Source organism: Desmodus rotundus, chromosome 1 (genome assembly GCF_022682495.2).
Source record: "Desmodus rotundus isolate HL8 chromosome 1, HLdesRot8A.1, whole genome shotgun sequence".
NCBI classification, from domain to species: Eukaryota; Metazoa; Chordata; class Mammalia; order Chiroptera; family Phyllostomidae; genus Desmodus; species Desmodus rotundus.
In genome coordinates, this window is record NC_071387.1 from 185,909,596 (window position 1) to 185,925,952 (window position 16,357).

Genomic DNA, 16,357 nt, shown 5'->3' on the forward strand with positions numbered 1-16,357 from the left:
CAATCAATGAGACTATCCTACTTTCTACTTTCTCTAAACCTCATCCTCACGTCTTTCATTTCTTCTTACCTGGGGCATGAGTACTTAATTGTTATTTTTTTCATTCTGTTCCCTCCCCCTTGCTTTAGTCTTAGATCTAGAATTAGATTGATGCATTGTTTTCTATCAGTTCTTTTCCCAGTTTCCCCCACCAATCCTTCGGTGTCAAAGCTTATTCTTTTCTGTGGGTAATTTTTAAAAGAAGGGTGAGCAACTATGGTGTCCCCTGACTTTGCACATTGAAAACAATTTTTCTGAGGCCTTGATACTGGAAGGACAGTTTTGTTGAATGTAAAGTCCTTGGTTCACCCATTTCACTTTGCTTCTAAAACTCTGCATTTAATTCTTGTGTTTTAGTTTACTCTCAAGAATTCTGAGGCCAAGTTGATTTTCTTTTCTTTTTCTCTTCCTTCTCCCCTTCCTCTCATTTTTATTTTTTGTAAATGTCTTAGCATTATTTTTATGAAGACTCTGAGGTTTTTTTTCCTTTTGTTTATTTTGTTTTTGCTTGTTGGTTTGTTAAAAATCTAATTACTTTTCTACAATAGGATATATCACCAAAATGACAATGCTAGGTGAGTTTTTCCAGATAGATCACGAACTCTTTCTGTATGGAGATTCAATTCTTAATGTACTCCTGAAAAATTATTTTTAGATTGATTTAAATATATATATTCTGCTTCACTGTTTTTTATTCAGTATGGAATCTATGCATATGATATGACTTTTATTTTTACCTTGTATGTCAATAAATGATTCTTTTTAATTTTCACTTTATTTTCTTATTCTAAATGTTTTTATTTTATTCTTATTGTCTTGTCTATTGTCATGACTTTCTTCATTGACCTTTTTAAATTGATATTTATTTCTGAGATTATTTTGAGTTATTTAGAAATCTTCCTTTATTAGAGACAATTCTTAATGAATGTCCTCCTTTTTCTTCTCTCTGTTCTCAGGTTTTTATGTTCTGACACAGGGGTATTATCATGTGCAAATATTTATGGATTTTTTGTTATATTTTTCTTCTGTTTCATGCATGTTTTATGGGGGAGAATATTTATCAGCTGAAATGTTGTTTATTGTATTCTCTTTTCTTCTCACAAAATAATGTATAGATCAATTTTCTCAGTATCAACAGTAATAGTAGTATGCAGTGGATGCTGAGGATTTGGGTTAGTTTATGTCACACGTTGGGTATCTCAACAACAGACTTTGATATAAATTTAGCTTCAGAATATTTATTCGGGGGAGACCTGAAGGTCAACACTTGTGGGAAGTAGTGGAAGGAAGCAGCAGTGGATGGCAGAGGAAGAAATAGAGCTGTGATACAGATTTGGCTGCCTCATGGGACATCTGAAGCATAATGGTCTTTCCTTCCCTTCCTTCCCCTCCCCTTCCTTTCCCTTCCCTTTCTTTTTCTCTTTTATTGATAGGGAAGGGGGAGAGAGACAGAGAGAGAGACAGAGAGAGAGAGACAGAGAGAGAGAGACAGAGAGAGACAGAGAGAGAGAGAGGGAGAGAGAGAGAGATGTGTGAGAGAAACATCAAACAGTTGTCTCCTATATGCACCCAGACTGGGGATTGAACCCACAAAGCAGGAATGTGGTGACCTGTTTGAGAACTGAACCAGCGACCCTTTGGTGTAGGATCATGGTCCAACCAACCAAGACACACCATCCAGGGCCATAATGGTCTTTCAAAATTTTCCCAAATTAGGGCAGATGGCCAGGTCTTCCTATTCTTCCTTATGAAAATCTTGGATGAGATTCACTTTGTGAAGGAACATAAATTTTGATGAAGCAGCTCTCTGTAGTAGTGGCTGGCACCTTAATCTATCTGCTAATATTATTGATGTAATCAGGTATACTTTTGTTAAATTGATTGTGCTCTTTGGAGAAGGTGGGTTGGATGTGTTAGTACATCTACACCCCATTATTTTTTATTTTTTCTATAAGACATTTGACTTACACCATCTGCAAGCTCGTGATATTAGCAACGTTCCCTAGGTCCGAAGAATTGTCCTGAAAATTAGCAATGATGTTCGGCTTTCATACTCCACACTCTGCAGTCACTGGATAAAGCCACCTCCACAGGGCCCCATAACTCTGCCAGGGGTCCTCTGAAAAAGCAGTGCAAATGTTGGCTGTTGGATGGAGTCAGATACAGGTGGAAGTGCTTCAAGATGTCATCAAAAGGACGCTCAGAAGGTCTTGGTGAGGTCCTGCCCTTACCCACCAACATTACTCACTGTGATCTACTGGATCTCAGAATGGATTTCTGGAAGCATGATGGCGTCTTCTATTTCTTAGAGTGAATTTATATGTGTTTAATCACTTCTAAGGCTTTCTCCTCTGTTGTTTTCTACAAAGTATGTTCTTGACTAACTTGCCAGGGAATGGACTTTGAAGCTGGCTTTGCTGGATTTGGGTATTTATTTCCTATTTACCCTTTAAGTTTGGAATATTTTCTGTCACTTACTTATGCTATTGGACTTGATTAAAATAAATTTTCATTTGTTTCATTGAGTGGGTCATCTTTATTTTTTTCTGTATGGTTTTCTGGGGGTTTGAAAGATTTGGATTTAGTCTGTTTGATTTTGGGGAGTTAAATATGTTCTCCACACCTTATTTAAAATTGTTATGAGTATTTCTTATATATATATATATATTATATATATATATATATTTAGTGCTTTATGTAATAGAAAAATGTTTTCAATTCATTATTTTCTTTAATACCATAAGAAAATTTTGATGTTTTTATTAATTTTTTTAAATGAGAAACTTGTGGATCAATAAACTTAAATGATGTGCCTTGGAAGCATGAGGGAAACTCAGTAATTCACAGCTTATTGTCTAAGGGATCACAGTGACTGTCCTGAGTTCTGTGTGTAACCACGGTAACTCACGCCGTGCATCCAGACACTAAGCATGTTGATTAATGGCTCCAATGTAAGCAAACACATGTAAAGTCTCTAGTTAGTGTGAACCAGTAAATAAATTAATTATTTCAACTATTTATTATCTATTATGGGCTTAATCACATTTTATGATATTTCTGAATTTTTAAAATGGTCTTGATAAAGAGAAAATCACAGATCCCAAATGACCTAATTTGCATTAATGCCTGTGATACCATACATAGATTTAATACCTGATATAATTGCTGTTTCAGCCTTGTCTAGAAATATAACATTAATTAACCAGTCTGAAATTTTCTGATCAACACAATGAGGTAATCTGTCCCTTGGACCTTCTCCACCCCCTAGAAAGAGGAGGCACTCCTCATGATAAAAACCCTTGCCCATTTCCTTCCTCCTACAAGATGTTTTGGTCTAAAAATAATCCTTTCTGATCTTTGGTTAATAGCTCCCTTTCCCCACTCTCCTTTCTATAAACACCTTCCATGTTGTACAGCCTTTCTGGATGCTCTTCCAGTTGTTAGATGGGATGCAGCTTGATTTACGAATTATTTAATAAAAGCAATTACACCTTCAGTTACGTAGTTGAATTTTGTTCTTTAACAGTCTTCTAGCCCCTTATATTGTTTTTAGCCTTATTAGAAAGATTTTTATTTGTTTTGGCTTAACATTTAACACAATTACAATTCTTGTCGCACCGTTTCTCCTTACAAAGTTCTTAGCTCACCCTGGTAAGAATATATTAGTTCCATGAAGAATTTATAAGATTATTTCGCCTAAGTGGAATTTCTATTTATTATATATCCAGCTATTGAAATTGGTGGTATTATTAATCAAATTCTATTAACTATGTTTTCATATAATATGTTCTTCTGATTGTTACAGTAATAAATAGATTTTAATTCTCACACTAAAACCCATTATCTCAGCCAACTTTATGCTTCTTGTAGGTGAAAATTGGACTCAGCTTTAGATATAATTTTGGCTAAATTGAAGTTGGCAAGGACTGTCGTTGGTCTTTAAACTATAAAGGCACACACCATTTATTTGCATTGTTTTCTGCTATGTATTTCAACAGGGTGGGCTTTGTACAAACATAGGACAAAAGAAACTTTTACCTTTGCATATTTATTTTCCCTTTCTATTGAGCCATTTAATGCAGTGCTACAATGCCTAGTACAGTTTTCTAAAAACTCCCCATTTTACATATTCTTGTGAATCTTTGCTAAACTATGAGATACTAATCGTTAATAAAGAGCTTAGGTACGTCCTCTTTCAGAAGTATGAACCCAGTTTTAACTTGTGTGTGGGGGGGGAATGGTGAAGGGAGTTTCCCTGCATGTCCAACAAGCAATGTTCTGAGATACCAGCTGGTTCTCCTACAATTCTGACACTGTTTATATGGAGATAAGAGTCAGATCCCACAGGTTAAGTCTTCAGCTCTACAAAACTTTGCACCCTCCCATCTCATCTGTCAATCACAGGTACTGATTGTCACCTGTGCTTTAGAATGACTAGCTAGAAATCGAAGTTTCCTGTGACTCTCTACTTGAGTTTGATGACTTTGCTAGAGCTGCTCATGGAACTCAGAGAAACATTTACTTAATAGATCACCAGTGTATTATTATAGGATGATACTCAGAAACAGCCAGATAGAAGAGATGAATAGGGCAAGGTACGGGGAAACAGGGCTTGGAGTTCCCTACTTTTCTGAGTAAACAAGCCACTCTTCCCAAACCTCCACATGTTTACCAACCCAGAAGCTCTTCAAACCCATCTTTTGGGGATTTTACAGAGGCAACATCATTATATAAACCATGTCATTTAAATCATTGTTCATTGGCAATTGATTCAACCTCTAGCTCCTGTCACATGATTGGTTCTTCAGCAACCAGGCCCCATCCGTAAGTATATTCCAAAAGTCACCTCATTAACACAACAAATACACCTCGGATTTTCTAGGTGCTCCAGAAGATCTGTGCTACAACTGCGAATGAGGAGCATGTATCTATTTCTCATTGCAACTCATAGTATCACAGTGCAAAACAGCAAATCTCAATGACTAAAAGTATTGAAAGCCCAAACACGTAAATCCTAATTATGAAAATTTCACACTACTTTTTACGGATGGGTGAATGGAAGGAGTGTTTTCTAGGCACTGTGTACTATTAGAATGTTCGTGTCTGAGGTTCAGAAACTCTAGCTTTGCAGAAACCTAGGGCTAACGCAGCAGACTGGGTTGTTGAACGAAACTGTTGAAAAAATGAGTTCATTAATATAACCTGCTTTTTTACTGAGTGAGACTGTCTTCTAATAGTTTATGAGAAATTGATATTTTTCTTTATTTAAGTCTTAATGATACTAAAGAGATCTGAAATTTGCCCATTCTTCATGTAGAGTTAAACATAAATTAATAGTAATGACTTTCCATTTTATCCATTTGTTAATTATCCTTTCAATCACAGTTTTGAAAGGATTTTTTTTCTTTTATAACAGATGGCTTAAACATCTGTAATTGACTATATTTTCAGTACCAAATGTACAGTGTAAAATTTGTATGCTATCCAAATTGAATACAACCATTCAAGAAAATACTTTTCTATTAAAAAATTTCCTTGAGTGTTATGAAAATAATCCTATTAAGCTTCAATAACCTTTATAAGATATTATATATTCACAGTTTCATTATTCTAGAAATAGAACTTAGTTTTTAATTACAAATCTCCATGTATCTGAAAGAATATTAATTTATTTTTTGAGTATACATATCATTGTTTCAACAAATATATTTTCATTTTGTTAAGGATATTAAATTCAGCAGAATTAATAATTTTAATAACATCAGTGTTTTATCTTCTGCATGAGTTTCCTGAATGTTGGCCCACTGCTCTTGTGGCAAGATCATTGAAATTCTTTAAAACACTATATAACAAACTAAGTAATGAGGAAATGCTGCGTTTTGGATATGAGCTCCGCTACTAGAGTCAGACTGTGCTGCAGGGGACCAATCCAGTGGGAGAGAGCTATAGCTCTCAGAACTCCTGATCTCAGACACCTGTTCTCAAACAACGCTTCGTGCACAGCAGTATCACCTGGAGTACTTCCAAGGACAGATGACTGGGCCCCACCCCAGGGCTTCTTATTTAGTTGGCCTGGTTTGAAACCAAGAATTTGCATTTCTAAGATGATTCCAGGTTTTGCTGTGATGTTGTTGATGGTGCAGGGACCATGTCTCGAGAGGGAACTCTAGATTCAAGAATTCTAAGTAAGCTGTTTCCCCAAGTTTACATTATTGGCAGGAAGAATAAGAAAGCTATGGGACTTTCCATGCTGCTGAAAAGTCTCCACTCACACTCTCCTTCAAGGATCACAGTCTTATCACCTCACTTGCTGGCTCTGTCATCGAATCGCCCACTTTGTTGGACTCATCTCCTAATCAGCTGTTTTTGATGAAGATTTTATCACCTGGTTCACTTCGTCTCTGACAAAACTTCTGACTTGGTTCTTGGTAGTTTCAGTTTATGAATCTTTCAAAATAGTTCCTTCAATGATGTACCCTCCACACTCTCTCAGTCACTCATTCTCGGGACATATCCTGCCTTTTATTATTTTCTATAACAACAAAACTTTCTATTTCTCATTTTCAAGCATTGTGACCCCATCTTTACTCTTTCTTTCCAGCTCCCTTGCAAAAATTCTTACCACCAGCAGACCTACAGGAAAAACTATGTGCCTATCTCATACCACATATAAAAATATATCCCAAGTCATTAATAATTTAAATGTGGATATATACAATATTAAAAAAGTTATATGGGAAACAATCTTTATTACGTCAAATGGGGAAGAACTTCTTTATGAAGATATATTAACAGTATATTCAAAGGTAATCATCCAGTAGTTTGACCATATCAAAGTTAAGAATTTTTGCCAAATAACACCACAGACAAAGCACAGTGCTGGCTGACATGAAGGGGAGTGTTATTGCAATTTCTAAAATCAACACAGATTAAATATATTGTACATAAAATAAAATATGACATCTTATTGCCTGAAAGGCCTTGCAGAATGTGTCTTGTTTAACCACATGAGATATTTCTCTTACCTCATTTGCAACAATTTTATTTATTACTATTATTATTATTATTATTATCATGTATACTATATGTTTCTAGTCTCAGGAAATTCTCTCATTTTAATTACCTCTAAATGCCCATATTGTACTCTTTTCCACTTTCATGTATTAGTTTAAAATTTATCTCCTCAGACTATTTTTGACCATTTAATTTCTACCACAACACCCCATGAATTTTCTCCACCATTGTTATTACCATGTTAAATTAACTATGTTCTTTAATAGTTGTGGTATCATAGAGAAACTATCTTCATTTATTTTTCTACATGGTTAGGATTTTCTGAATTAATGTTGCTGAAACTTGGTCTCCTGGGCTAAGAATAAGTTTTAAATTAATTATTTCTCCTGACAAAATATTAATTTACAACTCTAGAAATTGTGAGAACTCCACCTTTCAAGGAGGAATAACAACAGGGACATCGAAGCCATCTATGCCTGGAGACACATAATTTGTCTAGCCCTTGGAGAGTTTTGTTCATATATGAAAGACTTGGAGGAAAGACCCAGCCGCATTACATTTCCAAGGAGACTCCTTTAGGAGGGGAAAAGAGCAGCTCCCTCTCTCTCCTTTGTGAGCAGAGATAATGCATTTTCCCCTCCATACCTTGCTTATGACATACAGACTTCAAATCTTTATGCATAGAACATTCGACATGGCTTCTATTTGGTTGATCCAGGATAAAAAGTTGAGTGTGGGGAACTATGCGGTCCCTTTCTGAAGTACATGACTATCTGTGTCTGATTTGGAGCATTTCACATGGAGAACAGGACAAGACAGAGATGAATTATTAACAGCCCAACACACACATGGCTGAGTAGCGCTGGAAAATATCAAAGTGTGTATGTGTCCATGCCTTTGTGGGTGTGAGCATGTGGCTGTGCACATAAACTTGGAGCCATCGTTTCTCTCCAGTGGCACATATCTTTATTCGCAGTATTTTGGGGACACCCAGTTTTTGATCTTCACTGCCCAATCAATTGCCTGATTTTCACTTCATTTGTGTCTTTGATGATTTATTTATCACAAAGTTGCAATGCCTGCATGTACGTGTTTCTCAGTCAGCCCCAGATCACCAGTCACGAGTGTGGGGTTTCCACAAGGAAGGCAGACACCTGTATGTTTCCCATTACTTTACCATTCAGCCTCATTAGACTAGGAACATATATTTAGTCAATAAATATACTTCCAGGATATTAAAATGCTGAAAAATTAGGATAAAGGCAATCAAGATTTTGCACCCTTCTACTTCTTTTAAGTATGTGCTCCCCTTACATCTATATTATTGTTGTTAAGTGCTGTGAATGGAGCCAACTATAACGTGAGTGATGCTCCACACTGTCCTGTCCTCACCTGCCCCCTGCTCAGCTCCTGCAGACTCATGCCTGTGCCTCCTCCTATGGACCCAGTCCATCTCATATTCGGTCTTCCTCTTTACCTGCCTGCTGCCTTCTATTTTTCCCGGCATTATTGTCTTTTTCCAAGGACCCTGATTCCTCGTGTTCTGCCTGAAGTAGGACAGCTTCAATTTTGTCACTTTTGCCACCAGCAAAGTTTCAAGCTAAAATATATCTATATATATAAGCTATTACACCTATATGCTTTCATTTAAAAAATAACATCTGTCTAGTCTATTTTTATTTAACTTCACAAGTCCATGAAAAGTTAATAGAGGATATTTAGAATGTGTGCAGCGTAGCCTTACCGTTTTTGAGGCTTTTGGTTACTAATCCCATTCAATACATATTTGATGGCATTTCAGACTGAGATCAATCAGGCAAATGAAAGATACATCTGGTTTTATGTGGAATTTACAATATCTCTATGATTCCTGTGGCTGAATGAGTAAAATTGCTTAACTTCTGTAGTTACTGGCAAATTTTTATATCATCACTTTTTGGCAAAATTGATTTTACCTTTTTGATACATACATTATATAGCACATTACACACTGTGTTTCAATATTCACTTAAATTTATAGTATTCTTCTTACCAAGAATATGTAACTATTTTCATACATTTTTCAATTGATAGGTAATGGATTATTTTCCGTAAAATGACGCCTGTCTCGTGGCAATAACTGCTGGATTTATGTTCCATTTTTTATGTGTTTATTGGCAAACACTTTAAAATCACATCATCAAATATAAATGGCAATGATTAATTTAATGCAGCAAAGTGAGAAAGGAATAATCATTTGCATTAGAAAAGCCTACCGTTTCAGTAACTCAACTGTAGGGCACACAAAGTAGTTTCCTTGACAACGGGAGAGAGTAAAAGTTTATTTGTGATTTTGAAATTATATGATCTCATAATTTGATGCACATTCACATTGTTTTAATCTTACTGGGAGAAAATGTCTCTGTATAAAACAAAAATAAGTAAGATAATCCTGCCATTATAAAAGAATAAATGATAAATTTACCCAGATCCAGAGAACAAGGAAAATAAGCTGTGTTCAGTTCAAGTTAAAAATAATCATAAAAATGCTCCCTTAGTACTTTCGAAAACACTAGTTTTAGATGAATAAAAATTTGAGAAATGAGCCTAAGACCAAGATTATTTAAATCTGTTAGATATCCAGACATATGCCAAGTATAGATTATTCTCATAAAAGAAAAATAAAGAAAATTTATCTTATGCAATTATTTTTATTTTCTATAAATTATCATTAAAATATATACTTTGAAAATAACATCAATAACTATAAAGTAGAGCTACCACATCAGTGTATTAGTCAGTTTTCTCCTGATAAACAGAACCAGTAGTATACACACATATCAAGAGATTTAAGGAACTGGCTCCTGTGATTGTGTGGATAGGAAGAGATCAAAATTCTCAGGGCAAACTGTCAGGTTGGACATGCGGATAAGAGCTAATACTGTAGTACTGAGTCTGAAGGCTGGAAACGGCAGCAGAATGTCTACTTTGCAGCATGGATGCTGAATTCCTGTTTTGAGAAACCTCAATGTCTGCTCCTAAGGCCTTCAGTTGATGAGCTGAAGCCCACAGACTTTGTGGAGGGTAATGTGCTTTATTAAAAAGCTACTGAGTATAAATATTAATCATATCTAAAAACATATATTTATGAGAACATTTAGACAAGTGTTTGATCAACTATTTTGTCCCCCAATCTAGTCATGTTAACACAAAATCAACTATTACTATTAGTGACGAAGATTTCAATTTCAAGTGACAGAAGCCTCAAATCAAAATAAGTTGCATAGTAAGGATACTTACTGTTGAGAGCTAGACAATTATAAGCATTGCTAAGCAGAAAACCTCTTGAAGGTCACTAGAATGGATAAGGAAGAGAAACAAATCGTCATCTGAAATAAGCTTATCAACAGGAGACAGACAGATAGTTCCTCCTGAACCCAGAGCAAAACTCCTCCAGAGCTCAGAGCTGTGCAGAGATAACAGCAACTCCTGCTTTTGTAACTTGCTTGCTTGCTTCTCACTGTATAAAAGAGCTAGCCTGTGAGCGTTTGGCGCGGCTCTCATCTGCAGCTCTTCTGAGCAAGTGTCTCCGGGACACATCGAGAGTCCGCCCCTGCGCAGGTTAAAAGAGTTGGCCATTAAAGTAACATCTCTGTAAACGTCCTGAAAGTCTCCGAACATCTGTTTCTTGCGTCAGTGGGTGCAACACTTACTACCTCACTTCAAGGAAATCCACAGTGACTACAGTGTTGGTGGTGGAACCAGATTTCTTCTGATTTTTAAGTCTGGAATTTTCCTTGCTGACTTTAGTCACAAACCAATAGTAAGGGAGCTACGGTAGATTGAAACCTCACTTCCCAGACACTGTTTCTTCCTTTCTCTTGCTTAAGATTAAGAAATGCTTTTCCAGAAACTCCACCATCAAACTTCCCTTCACACCTCAACAGACACAATCAGATCACTTGTTAATTTCTGATCTGCTCTCTCAAGAGGAAGCCGGAAACTCAGCCTTGCTTGCACTGGTGATCTGATGAAAAACAGGTGTTTTGGAGTCAAAATATCTTTCATAATATTTTTCATAGCCAATCATATTATCTATATCTTAATATTTCTTTGTGATTATGTCTATTCTATTTGCAGATATTTCTGTTCATCAAAAGACATTGTTGGTAACTGCACAGATATTCATCTCGAATGTTGTACTTTTTCCTGCTTACTGAGTATTTTTACCAGGAAGTGGCATAGTTTCCTAAAATTTACATTTGTAAGGCAAGCTCTTAATGTCCCCCTCTAGCCCATTATAATGTTTATTTAGTGACTAGAACAGTCTTCCACTCAATTCTTTCACAGAGAAAATTTACAGTCAACATAGACATCCTATTTGCTCATCCCCACACCCAATTGTTTACGAAGTTTAAGCTCTTTTACCCCGAACCCTTGGCTCAGACTCCTTTTTTCCATACCCACTGTCACTCACTGATAGAGGATATTCTTATGCAAAACTCTGAATAGTAACAGTTTTTCAAACTTTTGTCTAACGAAATGCCTCCCACTTTTGAGGCGTAGTGCTGACTGTCAAAGCTACCTTTAGCATTCAAATCTGGTCATTATAATAACCTGCTGAAACCTCCTCAAAAGAACTCTTGAACTGATGGGATGAAACCTTAAATTATATATATACACACACAGAACATATACTACATATATGTATGTATATGAAAGTCTGTTTGGAAAATGTCCAGCCATTGTTAATATAACAAGAATGGTTTGTGCGACATTGATGTAAACTGGCAGCCAAGGAGAGTGGACTGGAATGAGCATGAATGAACAATGATGACTTCACTCTATTTATTAGTCAATGGCGGTGGTAGATGCTTTTGAGTGAGCACGTGTACTGTGTGTCATCCTATGCAAAATGATTGAGCAAGTAGAGCAACGAATCTACACCAAATTTTGCATTAAGCTTGAATATTCCTCCATGGAAAGTATTCAGATAATTCAGAAGGCCGCTGCCGTGGTCATCTGGTAGTTAGTAGCTCCATCATGACAACACACCCACTTGTACATCCCATCTTGTGCAGAGTCTTTTGATGAAACATCAAATCACCCAGGTGACTCAGCCCCCGAAAGCCCAGATTCAGCACCCTGCAACTTCTGGCTTTTCCCAGGACTAAAATCACCTTTGAACGGGAAGAGTTTTCAGATCATCGATGAGCTTCAGGAAAATACAATGGGGTAGCTGATGGTGATTGGGAGAGCTGTGTGAGGTCTCAAGGTGCCTACTTTGAAGGAGACTGAGGTATCATTGTCCTATGAACAATGTTTCTTGTATCTTGTACCTTCTTCAATAAATGTCTCTATTTTCCATATCCACCTGGCCAGATGCTTTCTGGACAGACCATGATTTATACATATAAGCAGTTTTTTATATTAACATTACCAACTCTTTTACATAAGTGCTGTTTTACACACACAAAATGCTTCTTGTCCTTCATTAACTAGCATGATTTGTCCTAACCCTGGACCCTTTCTTACGCAGATCATCAACACAGAAAGAAATTTCCTTCCCTTAAACTGTTAGAACACTCTTTAGTCAATTTCATCTGCTCCACTGAGCTTTGGATCCTTGCTAAACCTTCCCATGGCTCGTATGCCTCATTCTCCAAGAAGAAAGAACTACCTAGTCCTTCTTTACTGTTAGTTACACATACCCACTTTATCTAATAGACTGACCAACCTGAGGAAATTAGTGTTCAGCTTTGCAATCCAGAGAGCCATATAGTGGCTGCCATATATGTGAAGTCCAATTGATAATTGTAATGACAATTAGGAAAGCTATAATTTATGATGGTTTCAGGGACTGTAAAAGATTAATGCATTTCCAAACAACTTAAATTAATCATGTAATCTAATTATGCTATCTCTTAGTCACATGATATTATTACCCTGCTTTTACAGAGGAGGAACCCATGGATTAAAGACAATGGTAGTAAAGGCAGGACTCAAACTAACTCGAGTGTCTATAGTTATGACCGTGAGTATATTCTCTCTTAGATTATTTAGATTACAGTTTGTGTTTGTGTGTATGTGTTAATGCCTAAATTTGGGTATCTTCCTGTGCTTACCTTCAAGTAATAGGGATTTACCTAATTTAAAATAATAACTGAATGCATAATGAAAACAACCATACAAACACTTGAATAAGGGTCATTTAAGGGAATGACCTTTGCACACTAAAATTGTTTTATGCCTCCATAATTTATTTTGATCTAGAAAATGGGAATACTAGGGATTAACTTTATCATGAGAAGGATGTCTCAATCATTTTCCCAAGCTTAAGAAACTTTAATAACAATTACACAAAATAGGTGATGTGAAAATTCCTACAAAATAAAGCCTTTTAAAAGGGATTACTAGGATAAAATTATACAGAAAATGTTTACCCTAAAGTATGTCTGTTACTGCATTATCCTTTAGTTATTAGAATGATAAGATATCTTAAATAAAATTATCATCTGAAGTAAGAAAAATACTTTGTTAGGCAAAGGGTCCATGTCTACACATGTAATATTCAAAGTGTTCATGTTTTATGTCATATCACACGATTTTGTTTTGTTTCTTTCATTTATATATCAGATTTTATGCAGAATATCAAACAAATGACTTGCTGGGTTACAGAAGTTTGTGACTTATGGTTTAAAATAAGTTGTTTTTATGTAGCCGAGAGTTATTTTCATAGTCTCTAGATTACATGTGCAAGCCCTTGCATAAAATGAGAAAGTGGTAGACAGGACATGTGCAACCTTAGGCAAGGTCAGGAGACTTGTCTGGGTGTTAATCAAATACTCAAGGCCATCCAGGAACTTTAGATGACACTAGATTTGAGTGCCCTCCTCTGTGGCTCTTCAGTGAATAACATGTGTCAGCCTTAGTACATCCACTAATGAGCAGAAAGGAAGCTGCCTTGAAATTATACAGTCAAGGGCTTTAATTAGTAAACACAGCTAAAGCAAGGGTTTAATTAGTGGAAAAAAGAAAATCCATCAAAAATTACATAAAGTCTTTTTACACATCAAAAAAAAGGTACAAAAGCAAAGGAAAAAAAATAACATTTTTAAGGGCTATAGTGGGGAGATAGTCAGATGTTAGAATTGTCAGACAGGAATGAAAATAACTCTGATTTATAAGCTAAGGACCTAGTGGAGAATGTATACAATAGGTAGGAACAGATGGAGAATTTTAGCAGAGAAATGGAAATGACAAGAAAGTGACAAAGGGAAGAGCTGGAAACATACATGAAAAATTACTTTGAAGGATTCATCTAAAATGTATACAATTATGTAGTTAAGTAAGGGATCTATAAACTTGAAGATATAGCAATAAAAAAGTCAAATTAAAATACAAAAAAACAGGTAGTTTAAAACTAATACACAAAATAAAATATCCAGCAGCTGTGGGCAATGTAAACTGGTGTAGCATACATATAGTCAGAGTCTAAGAAGGATAAGAGACCCATAATAGAAGGATAATAGTATAAAATAAATATTTAAGAGACCCAAAACAAAGAAATTAAAATGCCAATATTTTAAATTCAGTTATAAAAATTAAAGTCTCTTAAGGTATCAAAATTCAAAAAATTAGTCCTTCTTATAAGTTAAAGCTCAAAGTCAAGAAAAAATGCATTAGAATCAATAGCAGAAAGGTGTTCAGGGGAAGTCCCCAATTACTTTGAAATAAAATTTAAAAATATATAACTAGGGTTAAAAAGTTAGGTAGTCAAAAATTGTAAAATATTTTGAACTAAATGAAAAAAATTATCAAAATGTGTGAAATGATGCAAAAGTAGTCTCTATTAAAGGATATTTATTGCAATAATGCTCAGAATATAAAACAAGAAAGTTTTAAGTCAATCAGTTAAGCTTATTTCTTTAGAAACTAGCAAGAGAGGAGCAAAATAAACTCGAAACAGGAAGAAATTAGAAAACAATAAAGAGCCCTGGCTGGTGTGGCTCCCTGGATTGAGTGCTGGCCTGTGAACCAAAGGGTCACCACTTCTGCTTCTGGGAAAGGAAGCCAAATAGACCTATAAAGAGAAAGTGAAAGATTTCTGCCCTTCTGAAATTTTGTGTTCCACATTCATTTTAAGCTTTTTTATATATTTGGCATATTTTTAGATAAGACCTTATTTTTCTTGCGAAATCATCAAAAATAGAGAGGAAGTACATATTTAAAAATACTCTGATTCTATTTCCCATTTCTTACTTTAGATTTAAATATTCAACAATAATTTTGTGTATTCTTCCTAAATATTAAAAACTAAAACATTTAATTTTGTAATCACATAACAATAAGAAAGTGCTTACTTTATTTTAATTTTCTATGTAAATATGTATCTTAGAACTATTTCCTTGTCAGTTTATATAGCATTAATTATTTTATAACTACTGTGCCCTATACCAGAATATACTTACATAACAGTCCCTTTAACTCTTGTCAGAGTAGTCATTTAATGTTTCTCCAAAGTTTTACTGGTACAAATAATGCCACAGAGGGTGAAGCTATAAGATATCTTTGTACATATTGCAAGTGGTGGTTTTGTATAGATGCCTAGAAAAAGACTTGCTAGATTAAATCATATGCACACTTTTGTGTGTAATGAGTTGTTGTTTAATGGCTATAAAGTTTCAATTAGGCTAGAGGAATAATTTCTAGTGCCATGCTCTACAACAAAGGGCCTATAGTGAACAATATGGAACTGTGCACGTCACAATGTGTCCATGTAAATCTCATGTTGTATTCTTAAGTAGCACACACATACACACATGAAGGGATGCAAAGAAACCTTGGGAGGTGTTGGATGCGTTTATTAGTTTGATTATTGTGATCATTTGTGCTTGCTTATGTCTATACTCATGATAATGTACACAGAAAATATTTGCAGTTCTTTATATATCAATTATACCTCAGACAAGCTGTTAAAATTGTTTTGTTAGAGATAGGGAGTTGCCAATGAGATAATTAGTATCGATTTAAACCCTTTGCCAGCAATTCATGAAATTGTGCACTTCTCATAACCATTTTCCATATGGAGTTTCATCACATTAAAAATTAAGTAGCCAAATGATGAGGGGAAATTATGTACCATATTTTGTTAAAATATACACTTGCCTGGCAATTACTGAGTTTGAATATCTTTTCATGTATTTATTAGATGTTACTATTTCCTGTGTGTTTATTCTATAAATTTGTCTTTATTATTCATTGTCAGTTCTCTTATTATATCATAAATAATCATTTAAAATTCTGAGCTACTGATGTACTTTAG